We start from the raw sequence: 17138 nt of genomic DNA, 5'->3' as shown, positions 1-17138 counted from the left end.
ACACCTAGATGACCCCTGCTACCCACCAGACACACTGTGCCCCATCTCTCCCTCCAGAAACACACCCATGTGTACCATCCCTCCACCCAGATCCACACCAATGTGCCCCCACCACCTCCCTCCAGATCCACACCAATGTGCCCCACCACCTCCCTCCAGAGCCAGACCAAGATGCCCCAGCCCACTTCCCAACACACACCTAGATGACCCATGCCACCCTCCAGACCCACTGTGCCCCATCTCTCCCTCCAGAAACAAGCATGTGCACCATCCCTCCGCCCAGATCCATGCCAATGTGCCCCCACCACCTCCCCCCAGAGCCACACCAAGATGCCCCATCCAACTTCGCAACCCACACCTAGATGACCCATGCCACCCTCCAGACCCGCTGTGCCCCATATCTCCCTCCAGAAACACACCCATGTGCACCATCCCTCCGCCAAGATCCACACCAAGATGCCCCGTCCAACTTCCTAACCCACACCTAGATGACCCATGCTACCCACCAGACCCACTGTTCCCCCATATCTCCCTCCAGAAACACGCCCATGTGCCCCATCCACCTCCCTCGAGAGCCACACCAATGTGCCCGACCACCTCCCTCGAGAGTCAAACCAATGTGCCCCCACCACCTCCCTCCAGAGCCACACCAAAATACCCTGTCCCACTTCCCAACCCACACCTAGATGACCCATGCCACCCTCCAGACACACTGTGCCCCATCTCTCCCTCCAGAAACACACCCATGTGCACCATCCTTCCGCCAAGATCCACACCAATGTGCCCCACCACCTCCCTCCAGATCCACAACAATGTGCCCCCACCACCTCCCCCAGAGCCACACCAAAATGCCCTGTCCCACTTCCCAATCCACACCTAGATGACCCATGCCACCCTCCAGACACACTGTGCCCCATCTCTCCCTCCAGAAACACGCCCTTGTGCCCCATCCACCTCCCCCCAGAGCCACACCAATGTGCCCCACCACCTCCCTCCAGAGCCACACCAAGATTCCCCGTCCAACTTCCTAACCCACACCTAGACACATGCTACCCACCAGACCCGCTGTGCCCCATCTCTCCCTCCAGAAACACACCCATGTGCAACATCCCTCCGCCAAGATCCACACCAATGTGCCCCACCACCTCCCGCCAGAGCCACACCAATGTGCCCCCACCACCTCCCTCCATAGCCACACCAAAATGCCCCGTCCCACTTCCCAACCCATACCTAGATGACCCATGCCACTCTCCAGACACACTGTGCCCCATCTCTCCCTTCAGAAACACACCCATGTGCACCATCCCTCCACCCAGATCCACACCAATGTGCCCCCACCACCTCCCTCCAGAGCCACACCAAAATGCCCCGTCCCACTTCCCAACCCACACCTAGATGACCCCTGCTACCCACCAGACCCACTGTGCCCCATCTCTCCCTCCAGAAACAAACCCATGTGCACCATCCCTCTGCCAAGATCCACACCAATGTGCCCCACCACCTCCCTCCAGAGCCACACCAATGTGCCCCCACCACCTCCCTCCAGAGCCACACTAATGTGCCCCCACCACCTCCCTCCAGAGCCACACCAAAATGCCCCGTCCCACTTCCCAACCCACACCTAGATGACCCATGCCACCGTCCAGACCCACTGTGCCCCATCTCTCCCTCCAGAAACACACCCATGTGTACCATCCCTCCACCCAGATCCACACCAATGTGCCCCCACCACCTCCCTCCAGATCCACACCAATGTGCCCCCACCACCTCCCTCCAGAGCCACACCAAGATGCCCCATCCCACTTCCCAACACACACCTAGATGACCCATGCCACCCTCCAGATCCACTGTGCCCCATCTCTCCCACCAGAAACACATCCATGTGCCCCATCCACCTCCCTCCAGAACCACACCAATGTGCCCCACCACCTCCCTCCAGAGCCACACCAATGTGCCCCGTCCAACTTCCTAACCCACACCTAGATGACCCATGCTACCCACCAGACCCACTGTGCCCCATCTCTCCCTCCAGAAACACACCCATGTGCACCATCCCTCTGCCAAGATCCACACCAATGTGCCCGACCACCTCCCCCGAGAGCCACACCAATGTGCCCCCACCACCTCCCTCCAGAGCCACACCAATATACCCTGTCCCACTTCCCAACCCACACCTAGATGACCCATGCCACCGCCCAGACCCACTGTGCCCCATCTCTCCCTCCAGAAACACACCCATGTGTACCATCGCTCCACCCAGATCCACTTCAATGTGCCCCCACCACCTCCCTCCAGATCCACACCAATGTGCCCCCACCACCTCCCCCCAGAGCCACACCAAGATGCCCCATCCAACTTCGCAACCCACACCTAGATGACCCATGCCACCCTCCAGACCCGCTGTGCCCCATCTCTCCCTCCAGAAACACACCCATGTGCCCCCACCACCTCCCTTCAGAGGCACACCAAGATGCCCCGTCCAACTTTCTAACCCACACCTAGATGACCCATGCTACCCACCAGACTCACTGTGCCCCATCTCTCCCTCCAGAAACACGCATGTGCACCATCCCCCCGCCCAGATCCATGCCAATGTGCCCCCACCACCTCCCCCCAGAGCCACACCAAGATGCCCCGTCCAACTTCGCAACCCACACCTAGATGACCCCTGCTACGCACCAGACCCACTGTGCCCCATCTCTCCCTCCAGAAACAAACCCATGTGCACCATCCCTCTGCAAAGATCCACACCAATGTGCCCCACCACCTCCCTCAAGAGCCACACCAATGTGCCCCCACCACCTCCCTCCAGAGCCACACCAAAATGCCCCGTCCCACTTCCCAACCCACACCTAGATGACCCATGCCACCCTCCAGACACACTGTGCCCCATCTCTCCCTCCAGAAACACACCCATGTGCACCATCCCTCCACCCAGATCCACACCAATGTGCCCCACCACTTCCCTCCAGAGCCACACCAAAGCGCCCCACCACCTCCCTCCAGAGCCACACCAGGATGCCCTGTTCCACTTCCCAACCCACACCTAGATGACCCATGCCACCCTCCAGACCCACTGTGCCCCATCTCTCCCTCCAGATACACACTCATGTCCTCCATCCCTCCCCAGACCCACACCAATGTACCCCAACCCACACCACTGTCCCTATCCCTCACCCAGACCCACACCACTATGTCCTATCCATCCCGCCAGACCAACACCAATGTGCCCCCTTTCTCCAGAGCCACGCAAAAGTGGCTCATCCCACCAGACCTACATCAGCATGCCCCTATCCAACCATTCAGACCCCAGCAAGATGTCCAATAACATAATGCCTGATCCTTCTTCCAAATAGCAATTTGCCCCTTCCCCCTTGCAACAGATGCCTGTGTGTCATCCCGAATCACACGCAGATAGCCTCAGCCAACCCCCTCTAAAACCACGCATCCTAATAATCACACCCTCATGAAACATTAAATCACTCTATTAACCCCCGTTGATCAGTTAAACACAAGCATACACTGTCTCCCTATTCCTTTTCTTAGCCCTCCATACCTTTCATGTTGAATAGCTGAGCATGATTTTTAAAGTAAATGTAATTTCCTGCTCCCCCGTCTAAATCGGTTGTCTTGCAGGAACTTTCACGGTATCCGGAAGAAAATTCCAATTTACAGCCAGCCAAAAGCACACGGGTTGCTGCTGTTCCTGCAGCCTGACAGCCAGAGCCTTGCCGCTCAGGACGCTCCAGGGCCTCCTTGAAATGTTCCCGGTGTTGAAATGCCAACCCCAAACGCTGCTAGCCAAAGGCTGGCATGGTCCGGTTGCACTTGCACCGGCGGCAGCCAGAGCGTTCAAAATTCCCGCTCAGCCCCAGCCCGCTTACTGAACGTGCTCCGGAACCGCTTCTGTGCTCCGGAAAGCACACGAATGACATCAGAGGTCACATGACAACGAGGGGGCGGGCCGTTGCTATGGTCCTTTTCTCGGATGGGAACTAGTCGCTACCATTTCAGAAAGGGCAAACTTTAAAACAAACAATGCTAGCGGGTCTCACAGGGACTTTAAATGTATGATTGATAATGAAAGCAATACAAGGCCTCCGTTTAGCCTTCTCTTCCACACATTGCAAAGGGATAAATGAACAATCACCTCCCCGGGGAATGCCAAATCACCCCTCCCAGAACAGTTATGCTGGAAATTCTTACCCATATGCATCTGTCTGCATAAAACACATATCCCCATCTGCTGCACATACCAAATCCTCCAACCCTCTCCCTCCCCCTCCAGCGGGGAGGACGACTGTTGGCTGTACTGTTCAATGGTACAGTGGAAGTCCCATTGGAACGGGAGGAACGCACTGTGCCCATCCTCACTCCATGGAACACGTCGCACATCTGCATGAGAAAAGCCCAAAACGAACTGAATCCACCGGTACTTTAAGTAAATCTCTCCCCCCAAAATACACAATACCCCCTCCCCAATATTGCCTCACCCATGTGATGCACGTTTCATATCCCAAAAATACATCGAAATAAAACGGAATCCGCCTGTACTTTAAAGTAATTCTCACCCCTGATGCACATCATAAACCACCAAAATACACAGAAATACCCTTTACCCAATAATGACAATCAACATGAGAAAATGTTAAGACTTACCAAATAACAATCAACTATACGAAATGTGCTTTGCAACGGAAACATCGCTCTCGCGCCGCCTTTCCTTCCAGCTCGTGCAAAAATGATGATGACGTGAACGTTGAAACCCACGTGATGCAGAGCAGCCCACGTGATGAAGCTGACGTTGAAACCCACGTGATGCAGAGCAACCCATGTGATGAAGCGGACGTTGAAACCCACGTGATGCAGGGAGGCGGAGTGTTGCTATTGTCTGTTCCTTGAATGGGAACTAGAAAACTACCCTTTACGAAACGCTTATGTCCAGTTTCCAGGCAGCATCAGGTGAGTGTATGCGATCCAACTCTTGTAGTGAATTTTATATGCATTTCTTTTAGCATCCATCGACTTAGAGGTTCTTATCCCTGTGTTATATTGTTAAGAGGAGCCGTTTTGAAACCTCTAGGAATGCACGTTGAAGCTGTAATTTCTTGTGTTGCACTTATCACTTGTTGAAATTAAATATTGTAAGTACGTGATTTTCTAAACACCTGGTTTTGAAATTACACGGGGCAGCCTGTTGTTGGCATAGCCACAGTAGCTGCTCCGAAGCTCATTTACGGTACGGTTCAGGCTCTGCAATGCCTGCAGAGGCAGTAACTGCTGTGCAGCTACTTCACAGACCCTGTACTTATATAATAGTACCTGCACAGGCTAAGGCTCACAGACGCAGTGACTGCTGTGCAGCTACTACACAGACCGTGTTCTGGTGTAAGTGACTACATATCTAATAATACCTGCACAGGCTAAGGCTGGTAGAGGCAGTGACTGCTGTGCAGCTGCTACACAGACCGTGCTCTGGTGTAAGTGACTACATATCTAATAATACCTGCGCCGGATAATGCTCGCAGACGCAGTAACTGCTGTGCAGCTATTACACAGACCCTGTACATATATAACAGTACCAGCGCAGGCTAATGCTCGCAGATGCAGTAACTGCTGTGCAGCTAATACACAGACCCTCCTCTGGTGTAAATGACTGCATATATAATACCTGCGCAGGCTAAGGCTCGCAGACGCAGTAACTGCTGAAAGTGCAGCTACTACACAGACCCTGTACATATATAATAATACCTGCGCAGGCCAATGCTTGCAGACGCAGCAACTGCTGTGCAGCTACTGCATAGACCGTGCTCTGGTGTAAGTGACTACACATATAATAAAACCTGCGTAGGCTAAGGCTCGCAGACGCAGTAACTGCTGTGCAACTACTACACAGACCCTGCTCTGGTGTAAGTGACTACATATATAATAAAACCTGCGCAGGCTAATGCTCGCAGACGCGGTCACTGCTGTGCAGCTACTACACAGACCCTGCTCTTGGTGTAAGTTACTATATATAATACCTGTGCCAGATAATGCTTGCAGACACGGTAACTATTGTGCAGCTACTACACAGACCGTGCTCTGGTGTAAGTGACTACATATCTAATAATACCTGCACAGGCTAAGGCTCGCAGAGGCAGTGACTGCTGAGCAGCTGCTACACAGACCCTGCTCTGGTGCAAGTGACTACATATATAATAACTGCGCAGGCTAAAGCTCGCAGATGCAGTAACTGCTGTGCAGCTGCTACACAGAACCTGCTCTGGTGCAAGTGACTACATATATAATACCTGCGCAGGCTAAGGCTCGCAGACGCAGTACCTGCTGTGCAGCTGCTACACAGACCCTGCTCTGGTGCAAGTGACTACATATATAATACCTGCGTAGGCTAAGGCTCGCAGACGCAGTAACTGCTGTGCAGCTGCTATACAGACCCTGCTCTGGTGCAAGTGACTACATAATACCCGCACAGGCTAAGGCTCGCAGACACAGTACCTGCTGTGCAGCTGCTACACAGACCCTACTCTAAGGTAAATGACTACATATATAATTATACCTGCACAGGATAATGCTTGCAGAGGCAGTAACTGCTGTGCAGCTACTACACACACTGTGCCCTGGTGCAAATGACTACATATATAATAATACCTGCGCAGGCTGATGCCCGATAAAAGGCAGTAACTGCTGTGCACCTACTACACAGACCCTGCTCTGGTGTAAGTGACTTTCACAAAGTGTTTGTGTAGGGGTGATGGAGTTCTTTCTATGAATTGTTTGCCGATTCTTGTGGCGTAGTAGTTTTATTTTATTTTTTTTGCTTTGAGGACTGTTGCTTTGTACAGTTTGAGTTGTCTTTGGTATTTTATTTAGTCTTGACTGGTGTATTGTTCTCTCCATTTTGTTTTCATTTTGCGGTTGTTTTTTTGGTGTTTTTTCAGTTCTTCTGTGAACCATTTTGCTGCCAGTTGTTTTGGTGGTGTTGCTTTGAATGTTTTAGCTGGTGCTAATTGGTCAATGGCCTTGGTGATCCAATTGTTGAGTTTGTCTTCTGTTGTATCTATGTTTGTATCGGTGGGATCTATTTCACCTAGGTTGTCATGGTGGGTTGGTAGCATAGCTGCCTCGTCCGCTAGTTTTGTTGCAAAGTTGGGGTTGTAAGAAGATGGTCTGTAGATCAGTAGGAATACTATGTTGGATTGGTCGTTGAGTTCTATCTTGATTAGGAGGGATTCATAGTCTTCCGCGTTGGTTGTGATGATTCGAGATGCTCAGGTGTGTTTTTTGTGTATAATTGCGATTCCACCTCCTCTTCGGTTTTCTCTGTTGGCGTGTATTCATTTATAATTGTCGGGTATTGCTTCGTTCGCGATGGCTTTATAGTTGTCTGATAGCCAGGTTTATGTAAGGAAGAGCGCGTCTGTGCCTCCTTCGCTTAGGTCATTGGTTTCTGTTGAGTGTTTTGTCATGGATCTAATGTTGAGGAAGCTGCAGTGTAGTTTGCTGGATTTCCCTTTTGTGTAATTGTTAGTATTGCTTGTTCTGACCAGTGTGTTGTTAGTTGGTTTTCCATTCCAGGTGGGTTTTTCCCGGTTGAGTCTTTTGTGTGGGGTGGTTCTTTGTTGGTCAGTCTCTTTGTCGAGTAGACAGATGAGGTTTATGGTGGGGTTGGTTCGTTTCCGGGTGGTAAACGGGGTTGCTACCCCTCTGTTGTTTCAGTCTTGGCGATATAGGGGGTGTAGAGTGAGTGTGATGGTTTCCAATTTGTTCCTTGTTCTGGTTGGGGTATTGTCCATGGTGGAGACCGGGTTGGGATGGTTTATTAGTTGTCATCCGTTTGGTGTCCTGGTTGGGTCTGTATTCGTGAAGCTTGTTGGCTGTCGGTTCATTGTTGCTGTGCTGTTTTTGTTTACCATGTTGCCGGATGTGGACAGGTAGCAAGCATTGTAGTCTGTCTTTGCTCTATTATTTGTATGTCTCTTGGGCCATCTCAGATGTTTGTCAAGTTTTTTGGGGTTGTGGGATCATGCTGGTCTGTGCCTTCCCGAGTGGTTTGGGATTTCTTATTATTTCTATTGTCTTTTCTGGCTTCTTCGTCTTTCTTGTAGCGAGGCATGATGCTTGGGTTGTGTTCCTTAGTGGGCGTCCTCTTTCGATTGGTGTTTTTCATGGTCTTTTGGGTTTAGTCTTTGCTGTTTGTGGTTTGTTGTTGCTTGTATTTGGTAGGTTGTGGGTAGTTGATGGGATTTTGTGGTTTCGTTTGTTTATTGCCTCTTTCTTTTTTGGATCCTTTTCTTTTGATTTATTTTATCCTGGAGGTACTTTTCGTTATGGTTGTTGATTATTGGATTTTGCGCAAAGCAAACATGAATATTGTGTGAAGGAGTGCATGTGAATACTGGCATATATTGGGGCAGTCATGTTAGGGAGAATTCTCACTTCTGTGCTAATTCCCATCAACCTTAGAGACCCCCAGCTCTTTTGCTGGACTGTAGGACTTTTTAATTTTAACCCTGGAGTGAGTGAGACCCTTTTCCCACTGCATCATGTGTTTTGACCTTTTGGATTATGTATTTTCACTCTTTTGGGAGTCTGACAAACTCCATATGCATCTACTTTTTGTATGGTGACACACATCAACTTCAGTGCAGTGTCACTGAGAAATCCTTTAGATTTCTCATAAGGTTTAAAATACCTTTTCTTGTGTGAACTACTGTTCCCAAGAATAGTAAAGTGAAAATGACTTTACTTACCTTTTCTCTTTGTGGGTCCAGTACACACCATTTTATGTGGAGTGCTGTGGGGTTACCTAGTAGCCCCTTATCCGACATTCTCATGTAACATTTGTATGTTACCCTCCCTACTTTTAAATGACTAGTGGCAGTGGTTCCTACCATTGTGTTTTTCTACCGCAGGATGAAACCTCAGCTGCAGTATAGCACCCAGGGGTGACCATTTTATCAAAAGGGCCCTTGTCTTCTTTTTTTGCCATTTTCTGGTTGTGAGGTCTTTCTTGGGTTTTACTCTGTGCGTCAAACAGATTGAAGCCCTTAGTTTGTCTTTCCGTTGGCGCACTTCAGCCCCGAGTCCCGCCTCTGGCTCCAGTGTGTCTGGAAGGACGGGGTGTGAGGGAGGATCCCGAAACTCCCCTGACCTTTGTCTCTAGGAATGCCTAAATGCAACCAGTCCTGAATGGCTGGCTGGCTGGCAGTCCTTTCAGGACAGCGACCCTAATGTGTGATTGACAGCCTAGGCTGTGCATGAATGGGAGAAACCTGCTTAAAAGTCGAGGGTTTTAGGACTAGAGGCAGAGTCGACCACTGGGAGAAACACCCGACGAAGAAACCGTGAACGAAGCTTGCTGCATCCTCCTGGACCTTTGAATTGCCCGGTGAAGCCCTGCTGCTGTGCTGAAACTCCCTTTTCAGACAGAGAATCTCCGGAATGGACTTCTCCCCTTGGGTTAGTGGGACCAACTAACCCAGAGACGAACTGCTCTGGACCATCTTCCCTGTCTAGCTGTACTTCTTCATTGCTGCAAGAACTAAGTGCCAGGGTCGAGTAATCCGTAGTCGAGTGAAACGTCTGAAATCCAACTAGAAGCTCCAGGAGTCTCCTAAGGACCCTCCCGAAGCAGGATGACCAGAGCTAGAGTCCCCTCACCAGACCCAAGGAGTGAAGGAAGCCCAACCGGTACCAGAGATCCGCAACAGTGCTGTTTACTAAGCGCTGAAACCCGCTAAGTGCCGCTGAACTGAAAAAAGCCTGTAGCCGCCAACTACCTCCGCAGGAGCCCTACAGATGTCCTCCCTCTTGTCCCCACGACTAAGGCTCAGGAATACGGGGTCTGCAACGTTGTAGCAGGACAGAAGCCAGCTGGACCACTCTTCTTCCAAACCAGAGGTACTGTTTAGACTTAGGGTACTTACCTCACTGTCTTTTAGCCTTGCTTTTCTCAGTTGGGAATTGCAGTGGCTTACTTTTAGAGTTGATTCAAACTCTGTTTTCACAGCTTGCGACCCTACCTGTGATTTTCTAATAAACTCTCTAATTTTGTGCAAGACATTTGATTCTAAGAAGTGTCTCAGCTCCATAGACTGTTTCAAATTGACTTTGGCTGTCCTGGGTCCATGCCGACTCTTCTATCCCACTGACTTTGATATGGTTTGTCCCTCATAAGTGGTTACTTGTTTTAGACGGTTACTGCTGGGAAAGACTTGTCTAGATTTCATTGGAAGATTTATTTGTCCTCACATATACTGAGAACCTGTTTAACCTTTTCTTTCCTTAAACCTTTCCTTTCTGCAACCTCAGAATCTGCAAGTGTGATATATAAATGCCATTACTGTCCTTGTGATTGAAGTCGCCCCATGGTGTAGCAATTGTGTATGAAGCATATCCAAAGATTATCCACTAACTTGCTCTGATTCTGAAAAGTAATTTAAAAGTATATTTACATTGTTACATGAATTGCCTTTCTAAAGAATGCTTATTTAAAAAAATATTTTCATTAAATAAATAACTATTTATAACTGAAACCTTGAGTGTAAGTGTTACTTGGCTACTTGTATTTACAGATTTCATTTGTACAGCTCTACTGCTCAGTTATCCCTCTTGAAATAGGCCTGGCTGCTCAGTCACACTGCCAACCTGTGTAGTTCAGACCTATACCAAAAGGTGGGCTTACCTAATACCAAGCAGATAAGTGTTGTGTAGTCTCACACAGTGGGACAACACCAATTCTTACCTAACAAGTCATCATGGAAATGTATTGATTGTGAGGGTGCTAGGTTCCTGCTTATGACTGGGATGGCAAAGGATTCTCACCCAGGGGGTGCATGCTATGTTTAGGCCTCTTTCTTCCACTTTGGCCCAACATAGTCTCGGGCTTTATCCATGCCACATTGGGGATTGTGAGGGTGATGGGTGCCTGCTTTTGACTGGGATGGCAAAGGATTCTCACGGGTGCATGCTATGTTTAGGCCTCTGGCTTCTACTTTCGCCCAACATAGTCTCAAGCTTTACACTTGCCACAGTGGGGGATCATTCAGCATAAGTGCAACTAAGCAAAAGCAGAATGACATTCTGTATTGGTCCGCATATCATCCTACAAACTCTGATGTTCTGAAGTAATCAGTAAGTCATCCCCAAATCATCAAGAACAAACATGTTTCATGACAATGCTCTTGAAGTAATCAGCAGGTCATCCCAGAATCATCCCCAAATCATCTGGGACAAACGTGCAATCTCTTGAAGTGATCAGTAGGTCATCCTAAAAGCATCGGGAACAAAGAGTTTTCTAAAATGGGGATAATGTTAGCATATTCATTAAGTCATCCTAAGCTCATCCCCAAATCATCATCCACCATTCTGAGATATTTGCTGATGACTTTAACAGCGTGATGACGTCTGATGATGTGGGAATGACTTCTAGTGTAGTTCGATGATCATCAGATGACCCCAGGAAGGGCTCTAAATTCATCCTTTTAGACCAGGGCTAACTCCTGTGCTCCTTTTGGTGTATTCAGCCTCTCATTGTGCCCTAGCTGATGTATGTGCACACACTGTAGTCCTCTTCCAAAATTACCTTTTGATGGAGCCCGATGTTCAACTGTGCCCCTTAATAGCACTACCAATTCTCCAGCTGATTGAAATTCACCATTTCTGTAGCCCTTCTGCTTGAGACCAAGGTGTTAACTTGCCATTTGCAGTGAATTCCGGCTTTCGCTTCACCTGTTTTGAAGGTGACTGACATTACTATGTATCCTTTGTGGTGGTGCTTGACACATCATCATGTATATTCTTGCTGTGCATCTATTCTTACACTGTTGCCTTTTGATGAAGCCTGAAATGTTGTATTTGTATCCATCCTATGTTTCCATGCTCCCTACACTTGATTAATACAAGTCGTAACTCAACTCCGTTTTTTAGGAACTTGGATCCGTGCATGCCCCCAACAGTCTACTGTGTTATGGTTTGCCCCTCCTATATGCTTGCATGCCCTGAAGTTAATATTGGAAACGTGTATTCATCACACTCCTTTCAATTGGCCATTTGATGGCTATGCCAACCCTCTTACCTCTCAATGGGGGTTGGCAGAGCATAGCCACTATGCCGTGATGGATGTTGGCATGACCCTCTTTTAATGGATCTTACCTTGAATGGGGGTTGGCAGAGCATAGCCACTATGCCAGGATGGACGTTGGCATGACCCTCTTCTAATGGATCTTACCTTGATCTTTTTTTCAAGCATTTCTTATGAACTGTTGCACGCCATCCACCCTCACTCATGATAACCGTGCTTGGCCTGTTGCTTTGTCATGATTAATTAGGCGGTCACTCAGCTCAGGAAGTCCCTGCGCTACACCCCCACCCCCAAGCAAGGTGGCGTGCACCCAAAGCACTTATGCATATTCAACTTTAGTGAGGGCCTCCAACCTGTCTCGCACCACCCCAACAAATACCCTCTGTACCACCAATGAGTTAGGAACCAGGCCGGTGTATAGTAAGAATATATATTTAGCCGGTCAAGTGGCACAGCGAGTAGAGCGCTCGCTTTGACACCCGTGCAGAGCCTGTTAACGCAGGTTCGAATCCCGGCGGGGCCAAACTCAGCCTTTCATCCTTCCGAGGTCGATAAATGAGCACCACACACCGTGGGTAATAATAAGCAGCGCTCGGATACCTGAGGGTTTGTAGCGCTATATAAAAAGCCTAATTATTATTATTATTATTATTATTATTATTATTATATTTTGTTTTGTCAAAGAATCTTAGGCAATCACAAAGACATCAACTACCAATGCTGTGGCACTACACAATATCACAAATTAAAATTTCTTGCACCAATTGACTAACCTAGGTTTAAAGGAAAACACTGGTTGGCAAAGGGGGGAATGGCGAGGTTCAGCGCAAAGACCTGTAGGGCTTGAGTATAGTGAAAAAGCGCTGCAGGTGAGTGCTGGGGGCGGGACTTGCCAAGTCTTACGCCAGGTAGGTAGAATTGGTTAAAGGTTTTCCAAACACACTGCGCACAGACGCTGATTAAGACCACGTTGGTGAAGTAGTTTTAATTAAGACTAGGGTAGCCTGACACGTGTTTCGAGCACTTGCTCTTCCACTGAGGCTACAAGATTTTGGTACATGCAAGGTAATGTAGTACAGAAAAAATAAAGCAATATTCATATGGGGGACCCAAGGTAGCAAGGCAAACAAAGAGGTGAAACCATCAGATCAGGGAGAGAAGAGAGAAAGGGGAAAATAAACAAAGGTTTCATTAGCTTAGAAGTTCTAAGTGGGCCATACAATTCGAATTGGCTATTCAAAAGGCTTAGAAATTTTACCTGCAGTGAGGTGTGAATCAATTGCGAACTAAAGGAAGAATAGGATCCCAATGAGAAAAGTCCAGTATGGTAAATGATTGAAGAGTAATTCTCACGGGCTCCACTGTAAATTTACGATCGTGTGGGGTATTAAACCTTTGTTTATTTTCCCCTTTCTCTCTTCTCTCCCTGATCTGATGGTTTCCTAATATACACATGGTATGGACTTTACTGAATTTATGCTGCTTATGGATGATTTATTATTTTGTCTTGTCTCCTAATTGTTTAAAAATTCCGGCTCTTGGCACTATGAACTGAACAATTTGCAATTCTGTCTAATTTGTGCCATGAATGACCAATGTATTTGTTTTGTTGTTCACCTCTTTGTTTGCCTTTCTCCCTTGGGTCCCCCATATGGATATTGCTTTATTTTTTCTGTACTACATTACCTTGCTAGGTTTAAAGGACTTTCAGTTGCTATAAAACACAGGTAAAGTTTTGAAGTTTGCAGTCACAATTTACATCAGATTTCTTGAAAATTAACCAATAGTAAAAATACAAAACGCACAGTGATTGCTTAGTTTAGCACAATACTCCTTTCTCCCAGCAACCCCACCCTCCAGGCATACATTAGATATGACCTCTCCAATCTGAATACAAGGTACAGGGAGTGGGAACACATAGGAAAATCGTTTGGGGTTTTCATTTAGGTAAAATGCAATGTTTTGTAATTCTCATTTTGGATGCAAGGGAATACATGGGGAATTTCTTTTTGCACCACTCCTACAATGAAAATCCAAGTTGTTGGGATTCTCGTTTTGGGAACACTCGCACATTCAGTTGAACAGCAGGGTTACTCAGTTACTTTACAGACGAGTCATTTACAGTGCACTGGGATAATCCTTTGTCAATTTCGAAGTTTGACAAAAACATCACCCCGTGATAAATGACCTTATTGAAATTAATTGCATTTTTAGTTGTGCTAAGGATATACACGCTTTCACCCCCCCCCCCCACCCCCGCCACTAATGGAGAGCACCCACCAATGCACAGGTAAGGGCTAAACGCACAGATTCCAACACAATTCAATGGAACTGGGTAGAGCTTTGGATAGAGTGTTCTTCAATAGAGAATTAATTGAGTTAACTTTTTAGTTCAATATGGACAGGGTCTACTCAGTTTTGACCTCCCCTTCAACCACTAAGGGAAAGGTATTAAGGCAGGTAGCTCCACACACAATTGATAGCTTTGGGATATATCTACTTACATGGGAGATAGCTCAAGAGGCCCGCCAGATCCTAGGACCCTCTTTTAGGCAGGTAGCTCGCACCTCTAGCCTCTATCCACCAGCCAGGTCTTACCAGCCACACATCTCTCAGATAGGGCTCCCAGATTTCCAAGCAAAGTCCCTGGGTATCCTTTTCTCCCTCCTTCTAGGTAGGCCTTGGTTTAGCTTTGTTCCCCTGGCAATGCGGTGCCCCGATGGGTTAGACAGCTCTCCTGGTCTCTTTCCGTAGTGGTTTTCTTGCAAGTCCCCTCTTAGATTGGAACTTTCCAAGATATAGTGCTAATGATACTCCATTATCAAAATTCCCACGCTACGGATTGGCCAGCTCTCTCTCTCCCCCAATGCGCCCACTGCCTGCTAATAGGACTAGGAGTTGGGGGAGGGGTGTGAATGAGGGGGGGTGGGGAGGAATAGTATTTCAAAATGACAGGTGGGTTTTGCACTTTTGAGTTCTAAAAATCTAACAACATGGCAGCTAACCTAATTTTTCATATAATTGCCGGCACATATATATTTTTTGAGTTCTATATTTTACAGCGAGTCGGAAAATACTAATCATATCTTGGCATGCCCTTCCAGGGAGGAGCTACCGTTTTTTTTTTTTTAATCGATTTTACTCCTGAGTCGAATAATCATCAGCCTCTTCCTGATTCAAACCTTACTTCCATAACCGATCATCCCACCAACTTTCTATTACCTCGAATTGTGGGAAGGCCGGAATCCTAATTGTCTTCATAACTGAAGTTGTATCCACCATACAAAATTACTTTTTACATGGTACCAACAGGCTTTTTATCCCCTTGAATATGAGACCGGAATGAGTCCTACAAAGGAGCTTCGACCCTTGGAGTGGAGGGAACATCCATTCTCGACGTCGGCTCCAAGTCCTGCAAAGAAGAACCCTTGGAAGTGCCTCTGGATCACTCCATGGCTGCCCAGCTCAGAGTTTGGGCTACTGTGCTGTAGACATCTCAGTTCCGCGTTGAGGCGTGGAACTCTGGATATCAACAGCATGTGCTACAGAACTCGTCTCTGCCAAATTGCATAGTTCCAGCATCATGGGGACCCGAGATAGGAGGTGAAGTCCGATCGTGATTTGTTCCCCGGTGTCACCAAGCATCAGTGGCCATCGTCTAAAACAGCATTTCTGCATCCAGTCCTGTACTGAGCGGGCCCCTGCATCTAGCTCTTCTGCATTCTTCAACCTGAAGACCTTACAACGGCATTTGGCGCCGACTGGAGAAGTGCTTGAACTTGCAACCCCTGGGCTTCAAGGACCGTAGCTGAAGGCGGGAAAAGCAACCTTGGACCTTCTTCAGAAGACATGCCAAGTCCTAAGAAGAATCTGAGTATGGGGGTGAGTTGTAACAGTACGTACTTGAACCTCAAACTCCAAAAGTTTTCTAACTGTTTGTCTTTGCCATGTTGTTCGTGTAAGCATTCCAAAAAAGTGGGGCGCACTTTTATTAGCTAGGCTAACTTGTCCTCTACCCTTTGGAACTCTCCCTTGGACCCCAGAAGCCCTCCACTTACTTTTTCTCATCTCACAAAACTTTGTGGAACAACTTTTGCGCACAAGGCCCCATACTTCTTGGGGATGGACTTTTAAAGTTAGTGTTGTATCTTTTGTGGACCTGTAGTGCTACATACTAAACTTGCCTTCCTTTGCAGCAGTTTAAGTATTTTGCCTTACTCCAGTGATTGTGTATATATGTATTTTGTATTTGGTATTGTGTGAAACTACATGGTTGTAGTCATTTCTCATAGTGTTATATGGCCATAAATAAAAAATTAATAAAAAAACAGTACTTTTAAAACCCGATTGTCTAAGTGTTTTCCTTGACTTTTCACTGTGTGCTCATTGAGGGCCCTTTACCAGGCTCACCCCTCCTGAGACGTAGCCTTGACCACTCATTTTGCTAACTTCAACTGGTTTGGATACAGCTCCCAGAGTTGTCCCTGTCCCTAAACTAAGTTGGCTTCCATACATCTGTCCACCAGGCCAGAGTGTAAAAAATCGGTCCTAACACATTTTTTATTCTTTATCACTCAATTCTGATACCTTCTGTGTTCTGCCACTCCTATAAGTCATGGCTTCTCCCTATCAACTGATTCATGGGGGTTTGTGTAAAGTTTCTCCCCATTTTGAAAGTCTGCCGTTGGGTCGTGCATTTTTGGTTGACCTGAATTCAACAGTTTTAAAAATGTGTTTGCTATGGGGGTGTCCAGATTCCTCCCACCCCTACTCCCAAATACACATATGCATATATATGAATATGAAATTGGTTGATCAATTCCCCCCCCACATCCCTCCCAGCATCCTTCGCCAGCACTTGCCCTTGGGCTCCCTTTCCCAAACTATCCCTCCCCAGTCCACCTGCCCATTGCACTTTGCCCCCCCTGTCATTCCCCCCACTATTGCACTTCTCACTCTACCCCCTCCCCTTGCACTTATCTCCTTAAGCACTTGCACAGTAGGATTGTCAAAAGGCCAATTAACCGCCTTTCTTTTTGGTGTTTTTCTTATG

At 47.7% G+C, this 17138-nt stretch overlaps 1 protein-coding gene and 1 long non-coding RNA gene across 4 annotated transcripts in view; one reads left to right on the top strand and one right to left on the bottom strand.

The window, feature by feature from the left end:
* Window positions 1-4782, bottom strand: part of LOC138580609 (uncharacterized) — a 62445-nt gene extending 57663 nt beyond the window's left edge. Inside the window, exon 1 of one of the 2 annotated variants that reach the window (XR_011304300.1) lies at window positions 4660-4782. This is a non-coding gene — a long non-coding RNA (uncharacterized lncRNA). Of the gene's footprint in view, window positions 1-3556; window positions 3886-4659 lie in introns of those variants that run through there. The other variant, XR_011304301.1, reaches the window with a different exon arrangement.
* Window positions 4783-4822: 40 nt separating this feature from the next.
* Window positions 4823-17138, top strand: part of STAU1 (staufen double-stranded RNA binding protein 1) — a 1155286-nt gene continuing 1142970 nt past the window's right edge. The window contains exon 1 of one of the 2 annotated variants that reach the window (XM_069651277.1): window positions 4823-4962. The gene's annotated coding sequence lies outside the window, so the exon portion shown is untranslated. The remainder of the gene's footprint in view (window positions 4963-17138) is intronic. The other variant, XM_069651276.1, reaches the window with a different exon arrangement.

This window comes from Ambystoma mexicanum, chromosome 3p, assembly GCF_040938575.1.
Source record: "Ambystoma mexicanum isolate Mex_15411 chromosome 3p, UKY_AmexF1_1, whole genome shotgun sequence".
Taxonomy (NCBI): domain Eukaryota; kingdom Metazoa; phylum Chordata; class Amphibia; order Caudata; family Ambystomatidae; genus Ambystoma; species Ambystoma mexicanum.
The sequence above is the reverse complement of the archived record's forward strand: the minus strand, read 5'-3'. Positions and strand labels throughout refer to the sequence as shown.